At 34.6% G+C, this 21,997-nt stretch overlaps 1 pseudogene; it reads left to right on the forward strand.

Annotated features, from left to right (window-relative positions):
- The first annotated feature begins 1,152 nt into the window (after window positions 1-1,152).
- LOC101965250 (dolichol-phosphate mannosyltransferase subunit 1-like) overlaps window positions 1,153-21,997 on the forward strand; it is an 85,617-nt pseudogene continuing 64,772 nt past the window's right edge.

Raw genomic sequence — 21,997 nt, forward strand, 5'->3', positions numbered from 1 at the left:
ATTGTGGGTCTCATGATTCTTAGTTGTGAGGAGTGTCCTATATGTTCAGGATGCTGGCTTCTACCCACTACATACCAATAGCATCCTCTACCCCACATGGTGGCAAACATTAATGTATCCACATTTGGCTAATGCTCCATGCAGGACAAAATCTACCATGATTTGGAGCCAGTGTTAGGAGCTATGTATTATGATAAACCATGGTGAAAGTGTCAGTTCTACTAAGAGATATCTTTTGAATAAAACACTTCATGATTAATTATTTTTGGAAATATTAGTTCATTCTTTCATTTAATGTTGTTGAATCCCTATAAACCCTAGGAACTGTTTCAGCAGCACAACATGTACTAAGAAAGTGCCAATTTCTAAATACTTTAACTGAATGTTAAACTGAGTCTGCAGTCAACAAAATAGACCATAATTTCTGCTGTCCTTGTACTCAATTTCTGGTGTGAGGAGACGAGCAATGAACGATCCACATAAGATGATTTAATAAATATATTAGAAAAAGAAAGCTACTGAGAAAAAATAAAACAGGAAAGAGAGATTAAGAGTGTTGAATTGAAGAGCAAAGTTTGTTTGTTTGTTTGTTTATTTTTAAATATGGAGTTAACTGGACTCTAAGACTGTAGGATTAGAAGAAAAAAATAATCAAGGAAAGACCATATGATTTTTCTTTGTATCCTTCATTAAGCTAATAGAGTTAATGACACATAGTAGGCATTCACTATTTACTTTTTATTAAGCAAGTGTTTTTTGAGTAACAACTAATTTTTTAGGCATTAAACCAAGTGCTGAAGATACAATGATGAAGAAAATAGACATGTTCTATTTTCCTTTATAGTATTTATACTTATGAAAATGATAGATTAATTACACAATTATAAAATATATATAAAACTAGTTTGGATACTTGTATCAAGAAGAAGCATATGAAGTGGTGCCACGTAAATCAGATGGACCTGACATGGTCTGTGATCAAGGGTATACATAAAAAGGCTTCCATGATGGAGTGATATTTTAGTTGAATTAATTTTGCAAAGTGGAAAAAAGTAAATATGAAAGTTATAAGCAGAAAGAACAGCAAATACAAAGAATAAGTGGTTACCACAGCTTAAAAAATAATGAGGTTATTATGGGATACTGTGAAGCATGAGAGGTAAGCCCCAGCTACAATGTGTAGGGCGTGTTCCAAATTTACCTCTTCTTGTTAAGAATAGTAAATTGCATTGACACATTCTAAGTGGGTACAAGGGGAAAACTGGTGTGTTTAGATTTACCTATTGAAAAGATAACCTACCTATGTGGAAATAACTAGCTTAAGAGAAGGCAGCTGGGATGAAAAATGAGTCACAGAGGTTACTGAGGTAGTGTTAAAGGTAAGGACTGTTCAGATTCGAGAGTTGGCAGTCAAGTTGGACAGAAATAGGTGGACTCTTGAGATGTGTAGAAGGCAAGTGTATCAACACTTGAACATCAACTCCATGTGAGGTTAAGAGTAAAAGAATGACATTTCATCACAAACCACTTGGTTACAGTATTACCAGATTTGGAAAAATTCATGAGTTGAATTTCAAATCTATTGATTTTAAAATGTGTTTGAGACATTTAAAAACACATATAGAAATTGTCACTGTGTTAGTTCATTTTGTATTGCTGCAACAGAATACCTGATTCTGGGTGATTTATAAATATAACTTACTAGCTTAAAGTTCTAGAGTTTAGGAAGTTTCAGGTCAAGCCACTGGTAAGTTTCTTGTCTGGTGAGGACATTTTCTTCTTCCAATATGGTGCCTTGCATACTGTGTCCTCTGGAGGTGAGGAACTTGGTTTTATAATATGATTAATTTTCCTCACGAGGGTGAAGTCCTTTGGCACAATCTCCTCCCAAAGATTGCACTTCCCAAAACTGCCTCATTGGCAACCAAATTTCAATATAAATTTTGGAGGAGAAAAACATTAAACCATCAAAGATAGGATATGGTTTAAGGATACGTATTTGTGATACTACAAAAACTAATAAGTTATTTGAGGAAAAAACACTGATATCATTTCCAAAATTTTCATTGAAGAGGCGGTGAAATAGTCCTTTGAAGAGAATGGGCAAAGGATTTATTTCAGTTCACCTGGGGAAATGTTTGTGTCAGGCACAAGCTAGAACCATCTGGCCTGTGTGGTGTTAATGCTAACAGCATTGTACTCTGCACAGAGGTGGTCTGCAGTGGGTTTTGATAAAGGCTGATGGTGGAGGGAGGCCCAACAGCTGCGGTCTGAACTCAAGGTCAGGCTTCCTTGTTGGCACTCCTCAAACCATGAAGGGAGAACCTGTCTGCTTTTTTTTTTAAGCCAAAAATAAATGAATAAATACCCTTGATCATATTTTTAATGCCAATTGAACACCAAATGAATATATGTGTTTAGTTTTTAACATTTTGCTAGAACTTTGTATAATACCTATTCTATGAGGGCCAACATTGCCTTATAGATAGATATACCATGCTGTTTCTGTGTTTTTGCTTTTTATTCAATTGTTAAAATCTCTATTTAATCTTACCCTTTGATTGTTGAAACTTGAACAGCTTCCCAAAACTAGGGGAAATTCATGCCAGGGCTGATAGGGAAATTGTTTCACATGAAGAAAATCTAATTAAGGAAACCATTCTTAAAAGAGTTCCTGGGAGAAGAGGAGAGATTTTTATGAAGATACACACAGATCATCTCTCTTTTTTTAAAAAAATACCATTCTAGCAATAACAGCATAGACTCACTTTTATGACTCATGAAGTTGTTCTTACAAAGACGTGATAACCTCATGATACTTTGTGTCTGTGTTTTCTTCATGATTATTTGTATGGGAAAAATTCAAGCTTGAAGTAATGAAGCCAGAATTAGACAGGTAGTCAGTATAGATAGGTAAATCTATACTGGTCAGATCAAGGAGGCCAAATTTGAGTGTGTCCGGGGAGTTGGAGACTGTCCCTGAGGGATTGAAATATTCATTCCTTCAAAGACCTTCCTCCACCCTTATCAAGAATCTGCCCCTGCTCCAATCTGTTGCTAAGGTAACCTGTCCCAGGAGTTGCCCCTCCCTAAGGGAGCTATAAGATTATTAATTAACGTGTCCTGGGTTGCGCCATTCTGCCCTTCCCCCTTCAGCCCACCTGTTTCCCACCCTTGGGCCATCTCACTGAGCATTTCCTAGGCCTAGTCAAATGCCTAGTCACATACACAGGAAGAAGAAAGATAAGGAGAAGAGGGCAGGAGAACAAAGGAAGCCTAGAGCATATCAAAAGGGCAGAACACCTTGCTTCAGGGGATACCAGGATACCAGCTATGTCCCCCTTCTCCTTCCTGGGAGAAGTCTATGTTACCCCTTTTAAAATAAGCCCTGCTCTATATGATTGCTTTGTCCTTCTCTAATGTTCAAACTTCAACATGTGAGGGAAATAACCAGCGGTATCCATAATATACCAGAACGTGACATGCCAGGGAGTTCTGAGTTCTGAGACAGGCACAGTTCCTCATACATATGTGAGTCAAAAAAAGCTCTGACTCAAGAACACTGTTGGGATAAACATGAGCCAATGCCTAGAAGTCTTGTTTCTGAAGGTGAACTAAGACAGACTCCCAATAATGTGTTGGGAGTGGGTGGGAGGAGGAGGTAAACTAGCCATTTCCTTTGTCTCCAGTCTTAGGTGGGGATCAAAACAGAAAGACCTTGGTTGCAAAGTAAAGTCATGTACTCATATAAACTATCTGAAGAAACCCAGATGAGCAGTTAGCATGCAATCTGTCCTGTATATATTTTCCCCTGCTTCTAAGCTCAGTGCGGCCCTCCATTTTGTCCTGGCCTGCTGCCACCAAGGAGCTCATGAGTAATAAAATGTCCAAACTCTCTCCACTGAGTCCTTCAAGATCTTTCTTTGGGATCAGAAAAGAGTATGCTGGGGCCTTTGCAGCTCTAAGGTGGAACAGAAACAAATTGAGCTGTTAGCACTGAAACTTTATCTTCCTCCACACCAGTCTACACAGGCAAAACCTTTTTTAATTTTAAAGTTATGCAGTTATTCTTTAGAAATTCACTCAACATGCCTTTACTATGGGTAGTCTCAGCCACTCTGTAATGTCCTATTAACCAGTGTGCCAAAAAGAATATTGTTTCATGACAGGCATATTTTATCCTTAATGTTGGCCTTCTCAGTTTCAGATAATTTAAAATACTGATTTATATAGTGTTTTGTGATTTAAGAAATATTTCTGTGTATTGTCTGGTTTTTTTTGAAGGTTTTATTTTTCATTATAAAATATATTTTTCCTAATTATTTTATGGATTCAAACCAATCCATGAAAGAGATCTGATGTTTTATTCTGCTGGCTCTTTTTTTTAATATGCTCTTTTTTATGATAATTAACCTTAATTAAAAAACAGTGCTTATTGATAACTTTCACTTATCTTTTCTCACATCTTTTAGATTTGTTTCCTGTATTATCTGAGGATTTCTTCCCAAAGTATCTTCAACAGGAATCTTTATAAGACCAATTCTCTGAGGTCGTGAATGCATGAAAATATTTTTGTGTCCTGATTTTCAAATAATAATTTAGTTAGATACACAGTGTAAGATCCAGTTTTTTTTTTTTTTTTGCAGAGGTGACACGAGCAAAGGACGGCGGCGAGGTCCTCCGACCGCTCCCGGGTGGTCCTGAAGTCACGGCTGCCCCTGCCCCAGGTAACCTCTCCCGGCCGACGATCCGTGTCTTGAAAGAAGAAGCCGCCACACGCGAGATGCCTTTTCGAATGCTAGGTTTATTCACTCCATCACATCACATCACACGAGGCACAGGAACAGAGGCTGGTGGGACTCAGTTCGCTCGATGTTGACCCACACATAGTGAGTCTGAACTGGCCAAAGAGCTCAGCCTTCCTGGCCTTTAAATACTATAGTTGTTTACAATACTTTAAACCAAAAACATGTTTATTCCATAATTTCTATTTCTTATCCTATCTTAACAGATCGTCTCTATTACATCACATCTTGTTTACATCTTTGCTTATCTTAGAAAATCACACTTGTTTTGTGCTAAAATACCTCAAAACATGTTTACCTTTTATCCTTATCTATTTCACACATTTTCTAGCTTAGGCACCTTTCTTCATCACAACATGTTTACTTCAAACTCTCCTGTCCTTTGTTTATTTCAAACTCTCCTGTAATTCTCCTGTCAAGAGGTATATACAAGGGATTGAACTCAGGGGCATTTGACCACTGAGCCACTCGCCCACCCTATTTTGTATTTTTTTTAGAGACAGGATCTCACCGAGTTGCTTAGTGCCTCACTGTTGCTGAGGCTGGCTTTGAACTCAGCGATTTGATCCTCCCATCTCAGCCTCTGGAGCTGCTGGGATACAGGTATGCGCCACTGAGCCCAGTTACTCATTTTATTCTTTAAAAAATGTGTTCCATGATCATCTTGTCCAGTATGTTGTTGAAAAACATGATGTGAAACACTATGATTACTCATCCTTTCCAGAAAAATTTTTCAATTTTTGTTAAAGTTAATAATGTCCTTATTGTTCATCTTCTCTTACCCTCTATTTATCCAGTAATAATTTGCCCACAATCTCTTTGCTAGAGATGTAGATGACCTATTAACCAGATAATTCAACATGTTCATTTTTTTCTCTTAGAGATATTCTTCTTGGATGCTTCTATCCTTCTTTTTCTATCTGGACTGGATGGACCAGTAATCTCACAAACAGTTCTTATCTTCCTAGTTTTACACCTGGGTAGGATTTCTATGTCCTAAATGTTCTCTTTTGTTTTACTATTCATTTGGGGGAATATATCATCCCTGTCACACAGGGATGGTTTTCTCCTGATGAAGGAGTGTGCAACACAGAATTCACATGTGTATGTTTGTATGTGTGTGTCTACACTAGTCAAATATAAACTATAATCTCATACTAATGATACTAACAATGCATTTCTAAGGCAACAGGGTGCATTCCAAGCCTTCACTTTTCATTATTTATAGCTCTTCCACAATAGAGAGAACCTGTCTCTCATTGTGTACTACATATTAACTTATTGGTTCAAACCTAGAATATGTATAAAATTGCTTTAGAGTTATTGATCCATATATTTGTAATCAACCTAATTAGAGTACAATATTTATTTACAGTTCTTTTTTCTCCTACACTTAGGCTTGGAAAGCAAGGTCAAAATACTGCATTCCAACTTGCCTTAATACTTCCCCTGTCCTTTCTGTCAGCCATTCATTTGTAGTACACTCAAGAACATTTGTTTGTTTTTATTTGATTTTGGCCTCCCTACCCCATCCTCACTGACTCTGTTTCTTTTTTATTAGTTTGATGAAATTTTTATATATTTTTTTATTGTTCTACTTAGTTGTACAGGACAGCAGAATGCATTTCAATTCATTGTACACAAATAGAAGGTAACATTTCAATTCTCTGATTGTACACGGTGTAGACACACCATTTATGCAATCATACATGTACCTAGGATAATGATCTCCCTCTCATTCCACCATCTTTCCTACTCTCAAACCTCTCCTCACCCTCCCCTTTGCCCAATCCAAAGATCCTCCATTCTTCCCATGTCCCCCCTCCATCATAGATCAGCATCCACTAACCAGAGAAAACATTTGGCCTTTAGTTTTTTGGGATTGGCTTACTTCACTTAGCATAATATTTTCCAACTCCACCCATATTTTTGAGTGTGTAAAACATTAAGATGGTCATGAGACTCAGAAGAACATGGAAATGAATGTCACTATCCTGCTGCATTCTCCACTGCTTCATTTTCCAATTTTTCCACCCAGTTCCATGCTCACCTTCGTAGATAACCAGCTCCATTAATTTTAGGTTTATCATTCCTGTGCTTCTATTTGCCTAAGTGAGCAGATGCATGCACATTTTATTATATTTATTACTTATATTGAACACTTTTGCTGTTTGCAGTCTTTGTGTAATAATAGAACTTATAAACAATTTAATATTGGTTCAGAGATCATCTTTTAATCTCATTTTGTAGCTGCCCAATTCTCCATCATGTATAGTTTCTATGATTTATTCAACCATTTACTATGAACACACACTATTGTGTTTACTAGGTTACTACATACAATGGTGCCATGAATACACTTGTCCATATGCATTCTTAAGTTAATTAAGATGTCTATTGATTCTCAACAGCTATATATATGAGTGCATGTTTTACCCCCAAAGCATCAACAACAGATTGTATTTTCAGACTTTTTTTTTGGCCAGTTTTTGAATTGAAATTCAGATTCTCAATTTAGTTTTAGTTTAAATTATGAGTATAATTTAATACACTTTATTTCTTAGGGTTAAGATAAATTTTACACTAATTTTGTAAATTGTGTATTAAGTCGTTGGTAATTTACCTCCTTAATTTTTATTAATTTTTTATATGTTACTGATATTAGCTCTTTATCTATAATATGTATTGCAAATATTTCTTGCAAGTTTTTCAGTTGTCATGTGATTTTATTCATGGTGCTCTTTTGCTCTTCAGACTTTATTTTTTTATTTTTATGTATTCAAGTTTATTATGCTTTACTTATTTTTTTCCTCTGGATTTTGAATTATGTGTCTAAAACCCTTTACAAACTGAAGAAGAAATTTATCCATTTTCTTCTAGTATTATTTGTTTTAGATTCCTTTTTTTTTCTAAATAGAGAGTCAGAGAGAGAGAGAGAATTTTTCAATATTTATTTTTTAGTTTTCGGTGGACACAACATCTTCGTTTGTATGTGGTGCTGAGGATGGAACCCGGGCTGCACACATGCCAGGCGAGCACGCTACTGCTTGAGCCACATCCCCAGCTCTGTTTTAGATTTCTGATTGATCTGAAGTCATTGTTATGTGTAGAGTCAGATATGGATTTAATTTTATCTTTTTTTTTTCTGAATGCCTATCCATTTGTCCCCAGAACATTTACTAAAATACTTCTGTTCATGATTTGAGATGGCAAATTCAACCTGTGCTGAAGTTTTATGTTTTGGGTTCACTTTAGGACTTGTTCATGGTCCCATTGGTCTATTTATCTACTCATATGCCAGTGTAACATTGTTTTATTTTATTTATTTATATATAACAGTGGAATGCATAACAACATATATAGAGCTCAATTATTCATATCTCTGGTTGTATACATAGTACACTCACACTAATTCATGTCCTCATTTATGTACTTTATATAATAATAATCATCACATTCAACCATCATTAATTACCCTATGCTCCTTCTCTTCCCCTCCCACCCCTCTGCCCTATCTAGAGTTTGTTTATTCCTCTCATGCTCTCCCTCTCTATCCCAGTATAAATCAGCTTCCTTATATCAAAGAAAACATTCAACATTTGGTTTTTGGGGATTACTTAAGTTCACTTAGCATTATCTTCTCTAAGTAAATCCATTTACCTGCAAATGCCATGATTTTATTCTCTTTTATTGCTGAGTAATATTCCATTGTGTATTTATGCGTATTTTTTTTATCCATTCATCTATTGAAGGGCATCTAGGTTGGTTCCACAGTTTAGCTATTGTGAATTGTGCTGCTATAAACATTGATGTGGCTGTGTCCCTGTAGTATGCTATTTTTAAGTCCTTTGGGTATAGACTAAGGAGAGGGATTGCTGGGTCAAATGGTAGTTCCATTCCCAATTTTCTAAGAAATCACATACTATTTTCATATTGGCTGCACCAATTAATTTGCAGTCCCACCAGCAGTGTATGAGTGTACCTTTTTCCCTACATCCTTACCAACATTTATTGTTGTTTGTATGCATAATAGCTGTCATTCTGACTGGAGTGAGATGAAATTTTAGAGTGTTTTTGATTTGCATTTCTCTAATTGCTAGCAATGATGAATATTTTTTTCATGTGTTTGTTGATTGATTGTACATCATCTTCTGAGAAGTGTCTCTTCAGGTTGTTGGCCCATTTGTTGATTGGGTTATTTGTTGTTTTTTTTTTTTTTTTTTTTTTTTGGTATCTAGTTTTTTGTGTTCTTTATGTACCCTAGTATTTAGTGCTCTATTTGATATATGAGGGGTAAAGATTTTCTCCCAAGATGTAGGCTCTCTATTCACCTCCCAGATTTTTTTCTTTTTTCTTTTCTTTTTTTTGCTGAGAAGAAACTTATTAGTTTGAGTCCATCCCATTTATAGATTCTTGATTTGAATTCTTATGCCACAGGAGTCTTATTAAGGAAGTTGGGGCCTAATCCCACATGATAAAGATTAGGGCCTACTTTTTCTTCTATTAGATGCAGGTCTCTGGTTTATTTCCTAGGTCCTTGATCCACTTTGAGTTGAGTTTTGTGCATGGTGAGAGATAGGGGTTTAGTTTCATCTTGTTGCATATAAATTTCCAGTTTTCCCAGCACCATTTATTGAACAGGCTATCTTTTCTCCAATGTATGTTTTAGAGCCTTTTTCTACTATGAGAAAACTGTATTTTTGTGTGTTTGTCCATGTGTCTTCTATTCTGTACCATTGGTCTACCAGTCTGTTTTGGTGCCAATACCAAGCTGTTTTTGTTACTCTTGCTCTGTAGCATAGTTTAAGTTCTGGTATAGTGATGCCACCTGCATCACTCTTCCTGCTAAAGATTGCTTTAGCTATTCTGGGTCTCTTTTTTTTTTCCAGATGAATTTCACAACTGCTTTTTCTATTTCTACGAGTAATGTCATTGGGATTTTGATTAGAATTGCATGAACTCTGTATAGTGCTTTTGATAGTATGGTCATTTTGATAATATTAATTCTGCCTATCCAAGATCAAGGTAGAACTTTCCATTTTCTAAGGTCTTCTTTGATTTCTTTCTTTAGGGTTCTGTAGTTTTCATTGTGTAGATCTTTCACTTCTTTCATTAAGTTGATTCCCAAGTATTTTATTTTATTTGAGGCTATTGAGAATGGGGTAGTTTTCCTCATTTCCCTTTCTGAGGTTTTGTCACTGATATACAGAAATGCCTTTGATTTATGGGTATTGATTTTATATCCTGCTAAATTGCTGAATTCATTTATTAGTTGTAGAAGTTTTCTGGTGGAACTTTTAGGATCTTCCAAGTATAGAATCATATCATCAGCAAATAGTGCTGATTTGAGTTCTTCTTTTCCTATGTATATCCCATTTAATTTCTTTCATCTGTCTAATTTTTCTGGCCAGTGTTTCAGGAACTATGTTAAATAGAAGTGCTGAAGAAGGGCATCCCTGTCTTGTTCCAGTTTTTAGAGGGAATTCTTTCAATTTTTCTTCATTTAGAATGGTGTTGGCCTGGGGCTTAGCATAGATAGCCTTTATTATGTTGAGATATGTTCCTATTATCCCATGTTTTTCTACTGCTTTGAACATAAAGGGGTGCTGTATTTTGCCAAATGCGTTTTATGTGTCTATTTAGATGATCATATGATTCTTGTCTTTAAGTCTATTGATGTGATGAATTACATTTATTGATTTCCGTATGTTGAACCAAACTTGCATCCCTGGAATGAAACCTACTTGATTGTGGTGCAGGATCTTTTGATGTGTTTTTGAATTTGATTTGCCAGAATTTTATTGAAAATTTTTGTATCTATGTTCATTAGAGATATTGGTCTGAAGTTTTCTTGTTTTGATGTGTCTTTGCTTGGTTTGGGAATCAGAGTGATACTGGCCTCATAGAATGAGTTTGGAAGTGCTACCTCTTTTTCTATTTCCTGAAATAAATCGGAGAATATTGGTATTAGTTTTTCTTTAAAGGTCTTTTAGAACTCAGCTGTGTATCTGTCCAGTTCTGTGCTTCTCTTGATTGGTAGACTTTTGATGACGTCTGCTATTTTGTCACTTAAGATTGATCTGTTTAAATTGTGTATATCATCCTGATCCAATTTGGGCAAATTATATGACTCCAGAAATTTGTTGATGCCTTCAATATTTTCTATTTTATTGGCGTACAGGTTTTGACCTCCCACGAAAGTCTGCTGATTAGACAGGGCAGTCTTGTGCCAAAGGCTAGGCTCTGGCGGTGTCTGTTCTGCCAGGGGAGGGGTGAACTGTGCCTACTGAGATGTGGGCGGTTTGGGCTGGATCTCAGCTCCCACTGGAGTCTGCTGATCAGAGGGGGCAGCCTTGCACCAGAAGCTAGGCTCTGGTGAGTGTCTGCCACACTGGGAAAGCAGTGGACTGGTCCAGCTGTGCACCCTGCTTGCCTGCAGAGGCTGGTGTGAGTGTATCTGGGCTGCTGGGCTCCACCTCCCATGATAGTTTGCTGGCCAGAAGGGGCTGTTTTTCGCCAAAGGCTAAGCTCTGGTGGGGTCTGTGCCCCGCCAGGGGAGGGGTGGACCAGGCGTGTAGTGTGCCTGGGCCCTGTAGAGGCCGGTATGGGTGGGTCTCACATTGTTTTAATTACAGAGGCTTTACTGGTAAGTTATAATTTCTCATGAGATTAATTCCAACTCTAAATTTTCTTGGGTATTTTATTCTCTGTTTTTCCGTGTTTTTTTTTTTTTTTCTCCTTCATATAAACTTCAGTGTCAATGTGTCTGGCTCCATAATTAGCTCATTGGTAATTTAGCTTGAATTACATTATGCTTATGAACTAAATTAGAAAGAGTGGGTATGTTTATAATATTCAGCATTCTATCTGAGAAAAGAAAATGCCTATTTTATGTGTACTTTTGAATGTTTCACAAATGTAAAATTTTCTTCAGATAGGTTTCTCACATTTCTAGTTAAAAAGAATATTAACTTAAACATCTAATTTTTTAATATCACAAATAGTATTATCTCTAGCATCATACCTTCTAACTGGCTATTTAGAAATCATCTAATGCAGAGGACCATCTTAAATGTGGACGTCAAAATGGAAATATGCATAAAACTTTTCTATATATAAATTGTTCAGTTTTCCCCCAAGCCATTCTCCCATCTCCTGACAGGAACTGACCACCTTGGTTCATTGTATTCAGACAGCACACTAGGGAGAGAATTTAATCTTCAAAAGTTAGAGTTATATTTAATCCTTCTCTTTCAAATGTATTGACTCATTTATACCCTCAATTATAAAAAAGTAGCCTAAGCAAAAATACTTTTCAGGATTTCTGTATTTTTTCTTTTCCCTCTTTCTCCTCCTCTTCCTTCTTTTTAACTTTCTAGGACATACTGGTTTTTCTAGGATCTTTTACTTGAAATATTGTAACTTTTTCCATTTTATAAAGTTAATGTTTACATATTAGAAAATTTTCATTCTGTTATATCTTAATTGTTGTTTCTTATTTTCTGGTTTCACTTCTGGGTACAACTAGGTTTACCAAATTTTGCCATCATTTAATTAATTCAAAAAGAAAGGAAAGAGTGAAAGGAGGAGGGGTCAGGAAATTATATGATGTATTTTTTTTTTTGGCTACAGTTGATAGTGGCTCTTTTGTACTTTATGGCAATCATTTATTTTCTTTCCTTCTATTTTTGTATTCTGGCCATTCCAGGTATTTTAAACATACATTGTATCATCATTTCTTTTCCTTACGTGTACAAACAAATATTTTAATAATCATCTCCACGTATTTCATGCTATTTTGCATTTCTATTAGGCAGAAATATTTTCTCTGTGTCTTCATTTTAGCTTGCTTTTCATTTCTTTTTCTGGTTCTGTTATGCTTGAATTCGGGACTCCCAAAGACCACCTGAGACCCAAGATCGATGTAAGCAGCAAAGAGTTATTTATTGCTTATTGCGAGCTAGCTCAGTCCTCAGCGCGGGTACACACAACACCTGGTGATGCTGAGAGGCCCTGAGCCCAGGTTTTGCAGCAGTTTAATACATTCTTTGGAGAAAGCAGGGACTTCATATACATCACAGTGTCTCTTAGCAAATCATCACACACCACGGGAAAATAAAATAACAACCCTAAAATATGATTAGCACATTCACTGGCGGGAGCAAGTTGGGTAGGGGTAATTGGTCAGTACAAAGGGGTATTCATTTGAACTGATTGGTTTAAGCCAAGAGGGTGTATGTGCTGAACTACATGGTTTCCCAACACCATAAACTACTGGTAAGGGTCATCTGGTATCCCAGGTATTTCCCTGTCTCCTGCTGATTGGTGGCTGCTAGGGGGCTGCTATGGATCCCCACCTAGCCTGACTGAATCAGGGACACCTGGTGCAGCAGATCTCTCCTGTTATTTGTAGATAAACAACTTAGCAGGGTGGGATTGTGGCTAGGAGTGCTCTGTGGGTTTTTCCAAGTACAAAGGTGATATCCCTTCCTTGGACAGGCTTTGCTCTGAGGTAGAGGCTAGTTTTTCAATTCTATCTCATTAAAACTTTCTTCTACATTTGATCTATTTCTTTATTCTTTTGAACCAAATATAAACAAAACGTTGTTTTGTTTTCTGCAATAAATACTTTGAGCAATCTTTTATCTCTCAGAATTTTCAGAATAGGACTTTTTTTCTTGTGTTTTGGATTATTTTTGTGGATCATTGTTACTTTTTTCCTGGTTATATATTTTGAGACAAGGAATATTTACCTACCATATGTACATATATAAATTTTTTAGTGAGTATAGTATATTAAATATTTTTTTCAACTCGTAATTGTCCATCTGAGCAAAGACAGATACATTTGTTCAGATCAAAATGGAGTAATGCCTTACTCCATTTCTAATGTTTTTCAGTCATTTTTCGTGTGCAGATTAAAGTGTACTACTCTTCTTTTATGACTTTAAAATTTAGCTTATAACCAAATTGACTATAGCCTGTAGTTCTTTGAAATACTGTGACATTTAAAATCTATCTCACTGACACCCAATTCTGAGTGATATACCTGAATCTTTACTAAGCTCTAAAATAGTCTATTATAAATCTTAGGAATAATTGTATCGACAATTGACCTTCTCTTTCCAAAACAAAATTGCATTCTTGGAGTTATAATTTTGAAATGGGTATAAAAATAACAGAACAGAGAGGCTGTAGAGCATAATGATAGATTAGAAGATCATTCATAATGCAGCATACCAGTGTCTCATGGTTTGACTTTTGTTATATTTTCAATACTTTAAATGTTTAAAATCTTCTCTTCTATGGTTTTATAATATACATGACTATAGAGAAATTTTAAAAACTTATGAAAATTAGATTTTTACAAAATATTCCTCTACAGTTAACTATTTTTATTTATTTATTTATTTATTTTTATTTATTTTTTAGTTCTCGGCGGACACAACATCTTTGTTGGTATGTGGTGTTGAGGATCGAACCCGGGCCGCACACATGCCAGGCGAGCGCGCTACCGCTTGAGCCACATCCCCAGCCCTACAGTTAACTATTAAAGTTAAATATATAAGTGTGGTATTGTGCATTAATTTGCAAGGCTCATATTAACTTTTACATCTATTTGGTTAAAAGTTGAGTTTTGTATAATTCATGGAATATTTGCCATATTTCTGAAAGACAGATCCCAACATCTATTTATGTAGTATTTTAAACTATTCATTTGCTTTAATTCAACATGGTTTAAAAAAACTGTAATTTTTATTACTATTGTTTATTGGTTGGATATTTTCATTATGGAATTTATGATGGATTTAATTTAGATGCATGCTAACAATGGAGGTATAGTTTCCCAAACTACATTCCTGTATTGGAATCTAGTGGGGTGAAAAAAACAGAAAGAGAGTTGATATGGTCAATTATCTGAGGGTATATTTGGATGAACTGAAGGTATATATTCATCAGTTAGTGAGATAATTAAAGGTCCCGATTACAAGAATTACACCCTCAGAGGTCAGAGCAACAAGTGTCTGGTCCCTTAGGGATGTGGCCAAAGAATAATAAATAGGCAGGGAGAAAGATGTGACCTACTGAAGAAAGAAAATAGGGACATTTTTCTGCATTGCCGGTGCTGTGTTGCATCTGGGTGGAAGAATCCCCTTTAATTTCAGCATAGGGAAGACAATATGGAAATCAGTAGGGAGATTGCTTTGAAAACCATACACAGAAAGAATCAGCTGGTCATCTCACAATAAGCAACAGTCAGATAATCATTTTAGTGGTCAGAAGTTGGATATGACTTATCAGCAGGTTTCAAGAGCTTTCAGAACTGTAGCTCAAGCTGTTGAGGACTATAAACTTTGGAAGAGTTTTATCCAAAGCTTGTACAGTTGAAAACATTTGGTTGAGGGTGAATTTTGCTCCAGAAGGCAAATCTGATCACAGAGGAAACTCTCATATGGTCCGGGAGTGAGTCAACTCCCATGGCTTATTTGGTTTAGGTACTTACTGCACTTTAAATCTTAAATAGCCAAATCTCTGAACACCTGCTGTATATTTAATGGGACCCTTATGATTACAGAATGTCTTTAAAGTCAGACTTTTAAAAATTAATATGCTTCAATGAAAATGGAGATATTTCTTCAGATACTGGATTTTTTTTCTTTTAAGACTTCTAACGATCCTTTTGAGAGTCTGTGGTTTAATTTTTGGAACCATTTTAAACATAACTATATGGATTTTGATTTTTTTTTGAGCTAACTATGTGATGTATACATCATGCTATAAGGATATTATTCGCAAAGTTTGTAAAAATATGATTATGAAATAGATATTTTGAGAGATTGCAAAAATATAGGCACATAAATTTTGCACAAATTGATTGGTATATAAATAAAGCCATTTTTATTTATTCTAAAATATTCTATAGAGCTCTTGAAATTTACTTGTTTTTCCTAGATGTTTAGGGGATTATTTTAATATAGTGGATAAGTATAGACTGGAAGGATATATAAAACATGCTTTTGCAAAACAATAGAATAAATAAAATTCATTGTTTTGTTTTATATATCTTTCATTGAAACAGAATTATTTGCATAAGGGTTAGATATTGAATACCTTCTCTCTAAACCATCAATGATGAACAGATTTTTTGCTGGATGATTAATTTCAATGAATGATAGAAAAAGGAATACTTGTTTGCATTTTGGGATGATTCTAACAAATAAATATATTTGGCAATGAAGTTTACAAATTTAACAAATTAAAACCAAATACCCAGAAGGTTCAACTTTTGACCTCTATTATATTTATTGATTAGATAAATTGGCTTATTATAATTTTCAATTTTGTATTATTTCCCTTGACCATACTCTTGGGAGAGATCATAGTGGCCTAGATAAATGAGTAGTTCATAGAAATAGAAAAGACATGTTACTGGACATGCGATTACTATGATATTAATACAATATACTGAAATAGATCAAATGATGGCTTATTTAACATCAGGCTCTCTATATAGTTTCATTTAAAGAATGTGATTTTAATAATAGTGTACTTAAAGCTATTAATAAAGATCACTATTACATTAGTAAGTGAAATTATGAAATTGCTAAATACAGCATATCTAAAAGGTATTATAATTTCATTTTGAATTTTCTTTTGCTGAGTTGAACCAAAGTTATGATATTTATTTGGAAGATACTGAAAGCATTTCACATTATCCTTTAAACAAAACCTGTGTAGAATTAATAAAATTCTATATATTTTTTTTCACATATGTGTTTTTTTCTTTTAAACACTTCTCTAGGGAGGCAACCCTTTCTTTCTAGGACCTCCTGTTTTCCATCTCAAAGTGCTGTCTGCAGTTTTGGTCCCAAGTCTTTTATGCCTAGGTATTTCCTCTTTCTCTGGCTAAAGGTTTTTTTTTTTAGCTGTTTCTGAGCTCCATGAAGTCTGCTTTTTCTTAATCTCAGGGGATCTTTGTTTGACTATTTTCTCCACATATAGCATTCACATAGTTTTCACTACTTTTTAGTATTTCTTGAATTTTGACTGTATCTGTGGATTTACTCATTAGCAGTCAAGAGTAAAAAGTATATTTCAGCTAACATGTTTAGTAGTTTGCTTAGAAAGATGTCTTTGGTTAAACTATTCTATCTGGAAGTATTAGGCTTCTAAGAAAGATTCAAGACTAAAGTGTGAAGCACAGAGCTAAATATTAAGAAATTCAAAACAGTTTTTTTTTTCTTCTGTTTTTTTTTTTTTTATTTCTGTGTTGGTAGCAGCAACACAGTGCCATTTAAAAATGATGAAAAGTTAAAAGAAATGCTCTCTTATGTACTTGAATTCTGCTGCAGTGTCAGCTGGCATGTGGCTGGCCTCTGTGGTAGTTAGGACACCTGAAGGCTATATTACTCTTTGGTCTGTAACATCCTAAAATAAATTTCATGTAGCATAGTTCTTGATTTTGTTGCACCTAATAACAGTTTTAGGAAAAAAAAGGCAAAATGAAATAGGACATTCAATGTTTAAGTAGATTATTTTGGGTCATAAATTTATTGTAAATTAAATAAAAAGATAATACATGTATTAATAAGAATATGTAGCTTAAAGCACAGAATCTTTTTTTTTTTTTTTTTGGTGTTGACTGGTGAACTAACTCAGAACTTTGTATAATGACTGGAAATAGGTTGTTTTGGAGCAGGTTACCAAATTAAAATTCCCTGGGTTTTACAGCATCTTTAATAGCTACCAATTCTTTGAAGACTTGATTAGAGCAATGCGAAACTCTTGCATGCATTAAGAAAACTAAAACTCAAGGCTCCCACAATGATGGAATATCATTGTTAGTTTAAACCAAGAGGGATTTGTTATTTATGGACACAAATGCAGGGATTTTGATCTACTCTGTATTCTTGCAGACCTTTTAGCTAGAAATTGTAATAAGCATGGAATAGATTGATTTGAATGCCAATTAATTTTTCTTTCCTAAACCATCCTCTGGAGGAAATTCTAAATAAACAAGAGAAAGGCCAATAAATAAGAATGAGAACTGTGAGAAAAAAAGAGAATCAGGGGGCCTAGATTATTTACAAAATAAACAAACTGGGAAACTCTAGGTAACAGAATATTGAAAATTTTATGTTTCCAGCACAATGAAGGAGAAAAACATTTTAGTTAAGAGTGAAGATTTACAATACAAGGAAGGGAGTCTAGAAAACTTCGAAGAAATTGACAGAGGGTCATTGTGGGAGGAAGTTTACTTAAGAAAGGATTTAGAGTAACAAAGATAAAATTATCAATAAAATTTAAATTATATCAGGTTACAGAGGGTATTTAATACTTTCACAAATATTAAATTTAAGCATATGTATATTTGAAAATATAAAAAAAGAAAAAATGGAATTTGTTTTAGCTTCATGGGACTGAAAAAACTGGAGATATCTCTGAGAAAATGCTAGGTATTAATTTTTTGATGTAGAAAGAATGACTGACATGAAAATAGTTGTTCTTCAAAACAAATACAATCAGTAAATCTCCTTCCTCCCTAAGATACCTCTAAAATATATTTGAATGTCTTAATATGGCATAAAAGATACTTTGATGTGGTGTAGACTGTAATATCACAAGTTCAAAGATCTTGTAATTTTTTCTAACACATTGTAGAAATAAAGAAACAAATCCATTTTTTATTAAAATAACCTATGGAGATTTAACAAACTTTCCAGTGCTCCATCTCTGCCCCATAAATGAAATCAGAATTTCTGACAGTGGAAACAAAACAGGCATTTTCTTCCTTGTTATTAGAAGATAAAACACAGATACCACAAAATATCATCACAATTGTGTATAGTATTATGTAGATTATTGTAACCAGGTAACCACCACACATGCTAACAAAATAGAATTTAGCAGTCTCATCCTAGAAACCTTCCCATAGGCTCCATCTCAATTATAACCCTTTTATCCCCCAAAGAAACCACTATTCAATGTGCATACTAATCACTCCTATTTCTGCATATCTTTATCTCCCAAGTGTGCATCTAGGACACAATAATTTTTGTGCCCATTTAAAAAGCATTGCTATTTCTTTTATGCCTTCAACCAATCTTCCTTCCTTCCTCTTTTCTTTTTGTTCATTCTTCTTTTATCATTATTACTACCTTTCTTCTTTTCAAGTTTTTATTGGTTCTTGTTAGTTACACATGACCGTAGAACCCATTTTGACCTAATTATTCAAGCATGGAATATATCTTGTTCTAATTCAGACCACAGTATCACTCTTTCCCCTTCCATCTTCCCACCCACTGCCCCCTTCCCTTTGTTGATCTTACTGCCATTTGCCCACAGAATTTTTTAAATTAATTTCTTGTGGATGTATAAAATGGTGAGATTCACTATGGTATATTCATATCTGTACATAGAAAAGTTATGTCAGATTTATTCCACTGTCTTTCCTATTCCCCTCCCTTCCTTTCATTCCCGTTTGTTGTTATTACTCTTATAATTTGTCTGTTGAAGAATATGAGTTTCTAGAGATTGAAATATAGAATTATGTTATTTCAACAGTTTATTATTTGGTTCCCTAATATTCCAGTTAACATAAGAAAAGCAAAAAAACCCTTGATTTTTCTTCATTCACATTCAAGATAATGCATTATTTTCTTATCATCTTCTATCTTCCTTGAATTAATTTTAAAGGATTGTAGATTCAAGCATATCTTTTAATTTCTTTTTTTATTTTTGTATTTTAATTTACTTCAATATTAAAACTATTATCTCCCAAACTGGGTGCGTTGGCTGAGACCCATAATCTTAGCAGTTTGGGAGACTGATCATAATAACCACCCCTTTTACTCTGTTTTATTCCTTTTCTCCTGCACTCTTCCCAGATCTTAGTAATGCTATTTTACTTTCAGGTCAACTTAGTTTTTTTTTCCCCCACCTTCCCACATATGAGAATATTAGATTGCATGTGTGATATTTCTCTGTCTGTTGTCTGGCTTATTTCACTTAACATCCTATCTTTCAGTTCAATTCACCTTGCTGCAAATGAGACTGAGTTTCATCACTTATTCATTCACCAATAATACTCCATTTATTTATCCATTCATCTGTTGATGAGCATCGACAGGGATTCCACATCTTGGCTATTATGAATAGTGCCCCAGAAAATATTGTATGCAGGCATCTCTAATACATGGTTATTTCATTTCCTCCGGATATGTACCCAAAAGTGGTGTAACTGGATCATATGGAAGTTCTGGGTTTTTTTGTTTTGTTTTGTTTTTTAGAAGTGTACATAGTTTTCCATAATGGCTATATTTGTTTACCTTCCCACCAACACTGTATAAGAGTTCCTTTTTGAGAGAAAACATTTGGCCTTTGGTTTTTTGGGATTGACTTATTTTGCTTAGCATGATATTCTCCAGTTCCATCTATTTAACAGCAAATGCCATAATTTCATTCCTCTTTAAAGCTGAGTAATAGTTTATGGAATATATATAATGTAGTTTTTTGATCCATTCATCTGTTGAAGGGCATCTAGGTTGGTTCCATAGTTTAGCTATTATGAATGGAGCTGCCATAAACATTGACATGACCATGTCACTTTAGTATGCTCATTTTAAGTCCTTTGAATATAAGCCTAGGAATGGGATAGCTAGGTCAAATTGTGGTTCCATTCCAAATTATCTGAAGAATCTCCATACCTCCTTCCATAGTTGTTGCAACAATTTGCAGTCCCACCAGCCATGTACGAGTATACCTTTTCCCTATATCATTGCCAACATTTACTGTTGTCTGTATTCTTGATAATTGCCATTCTGACTGGTGTAAGACGAAGTCTTAGAGTAGTTTTGCTCTCCATTTATCTAATTGCTAGATATGTTGAACATTTTTTTCATATATTTGCTGATCTATTGTATTTTTTCTTCTGTGAAGTGTCTGTTCAGTTCTTTAGTCCATTTGTTGATGTTAATTCACAGTAAATGGGGGGTACTAGGGAAGAATAAAGTTACTTTAGGTAGAGGGGAGTGAGGAAGGGGAGGGGGTGTGGAGATAGAAAGTATAGTAAAATAATACAGAAATTATTACCTTATGTACATGTATGACTACATGACCGATGTGATTCAAAAACATGAACAATCAGAAAAATGAGAAATTATACCCCATTTATGAATGATCATCAAAGTGCATAAATGCATTCTATTATCATATATAACTAATTAAAACAAATAAGAAATTTTTAAAGCAAAAAAATCCTTTTATCCATACCCTTTCCAGAATTTGTTATTATTATTATTGTTATTATAATTTAATGACCATTCTAACTGAGGTGAGCTAGAACCTCATTGTGGTTTTGATTCATATTTCTCTGTGGTAAATAATATTGATAATTTTCATATATTGGTCTTTTGTATTTCCTCTTTTGAGAAGTATCTATTTAGATCATTTTCACAGTTTTTACTTGGATTCCCAGTTTTTTGTTGTTGCTGTTTTTGAGTTCTTTATATATTCTGAATGTCAATCCTCTGACAGATGAAGAGCTGGCAAAGATTTTTCTCCCACTCTGTAACTTGTATTTTCACTCTGTTGATTTTTGTCCTTTGTTGTCCAGAAGCATTTTAGCTTGATGTAATCCCATGAGTCAATATTTTTAGAGACCTGTCCAGAAACTTGTTGACTGTACCAATGTCTTTAAGTTTTTCTTCTAGTAGTTTCAGAGTTTGGGGTCTTACACTGAAGTCTTTGATTCATTTTGAGTTATTTTTAGGTTGAATGACAGGTATCTAGTTGTAATCTTCTGCATGTGTATATCCTGTTTTCCCAGCATTGTTGAAGAGGCTGTCTTTTCTCCAATGTGTGTTTCTGGCATCTTTTTGAGAATCGATTTGCTATCCATACATGGGTTTATTTCTGGGTTCTCTATTCTGTTCTCTTTGTCTACAAGTTTTGTTTTGTTTTTAAATGCAAACACCATGTTGTTATTATTGCTATGGCTCTGCAGTGTGTCTTTATATTGGGTATTGTGATGCCATTGTTAGGTAGCAATTAAACATGTATAGTGAGTGGGCCAGGGTTTTTAAGAAAATACTTTGTATAAAACATTTCAGTTAGTCAACAGCCCTGCCTAGTGGTGCCACAAGATCTGACAAAATTGTTATTTCAGGACTCTTGTCATATATCACACCTAT

The sequence above is a fragment of the Ictidomys tridecemlineatus genome, chromosome 6, assembly GCF_052094955.1.
Source record: "Ictidomys tridecemlineatus isolate mIctTri1 chromosome 6, mIctTri1.hap1, whole genome shotgun sequence".
Lineage (NCBI taxonomy): Eukaryota > Metazoa > Chordata > Mammalia > Rodentia > Sciuridae > Ictidomys > Ictidomys tridecemlineatus.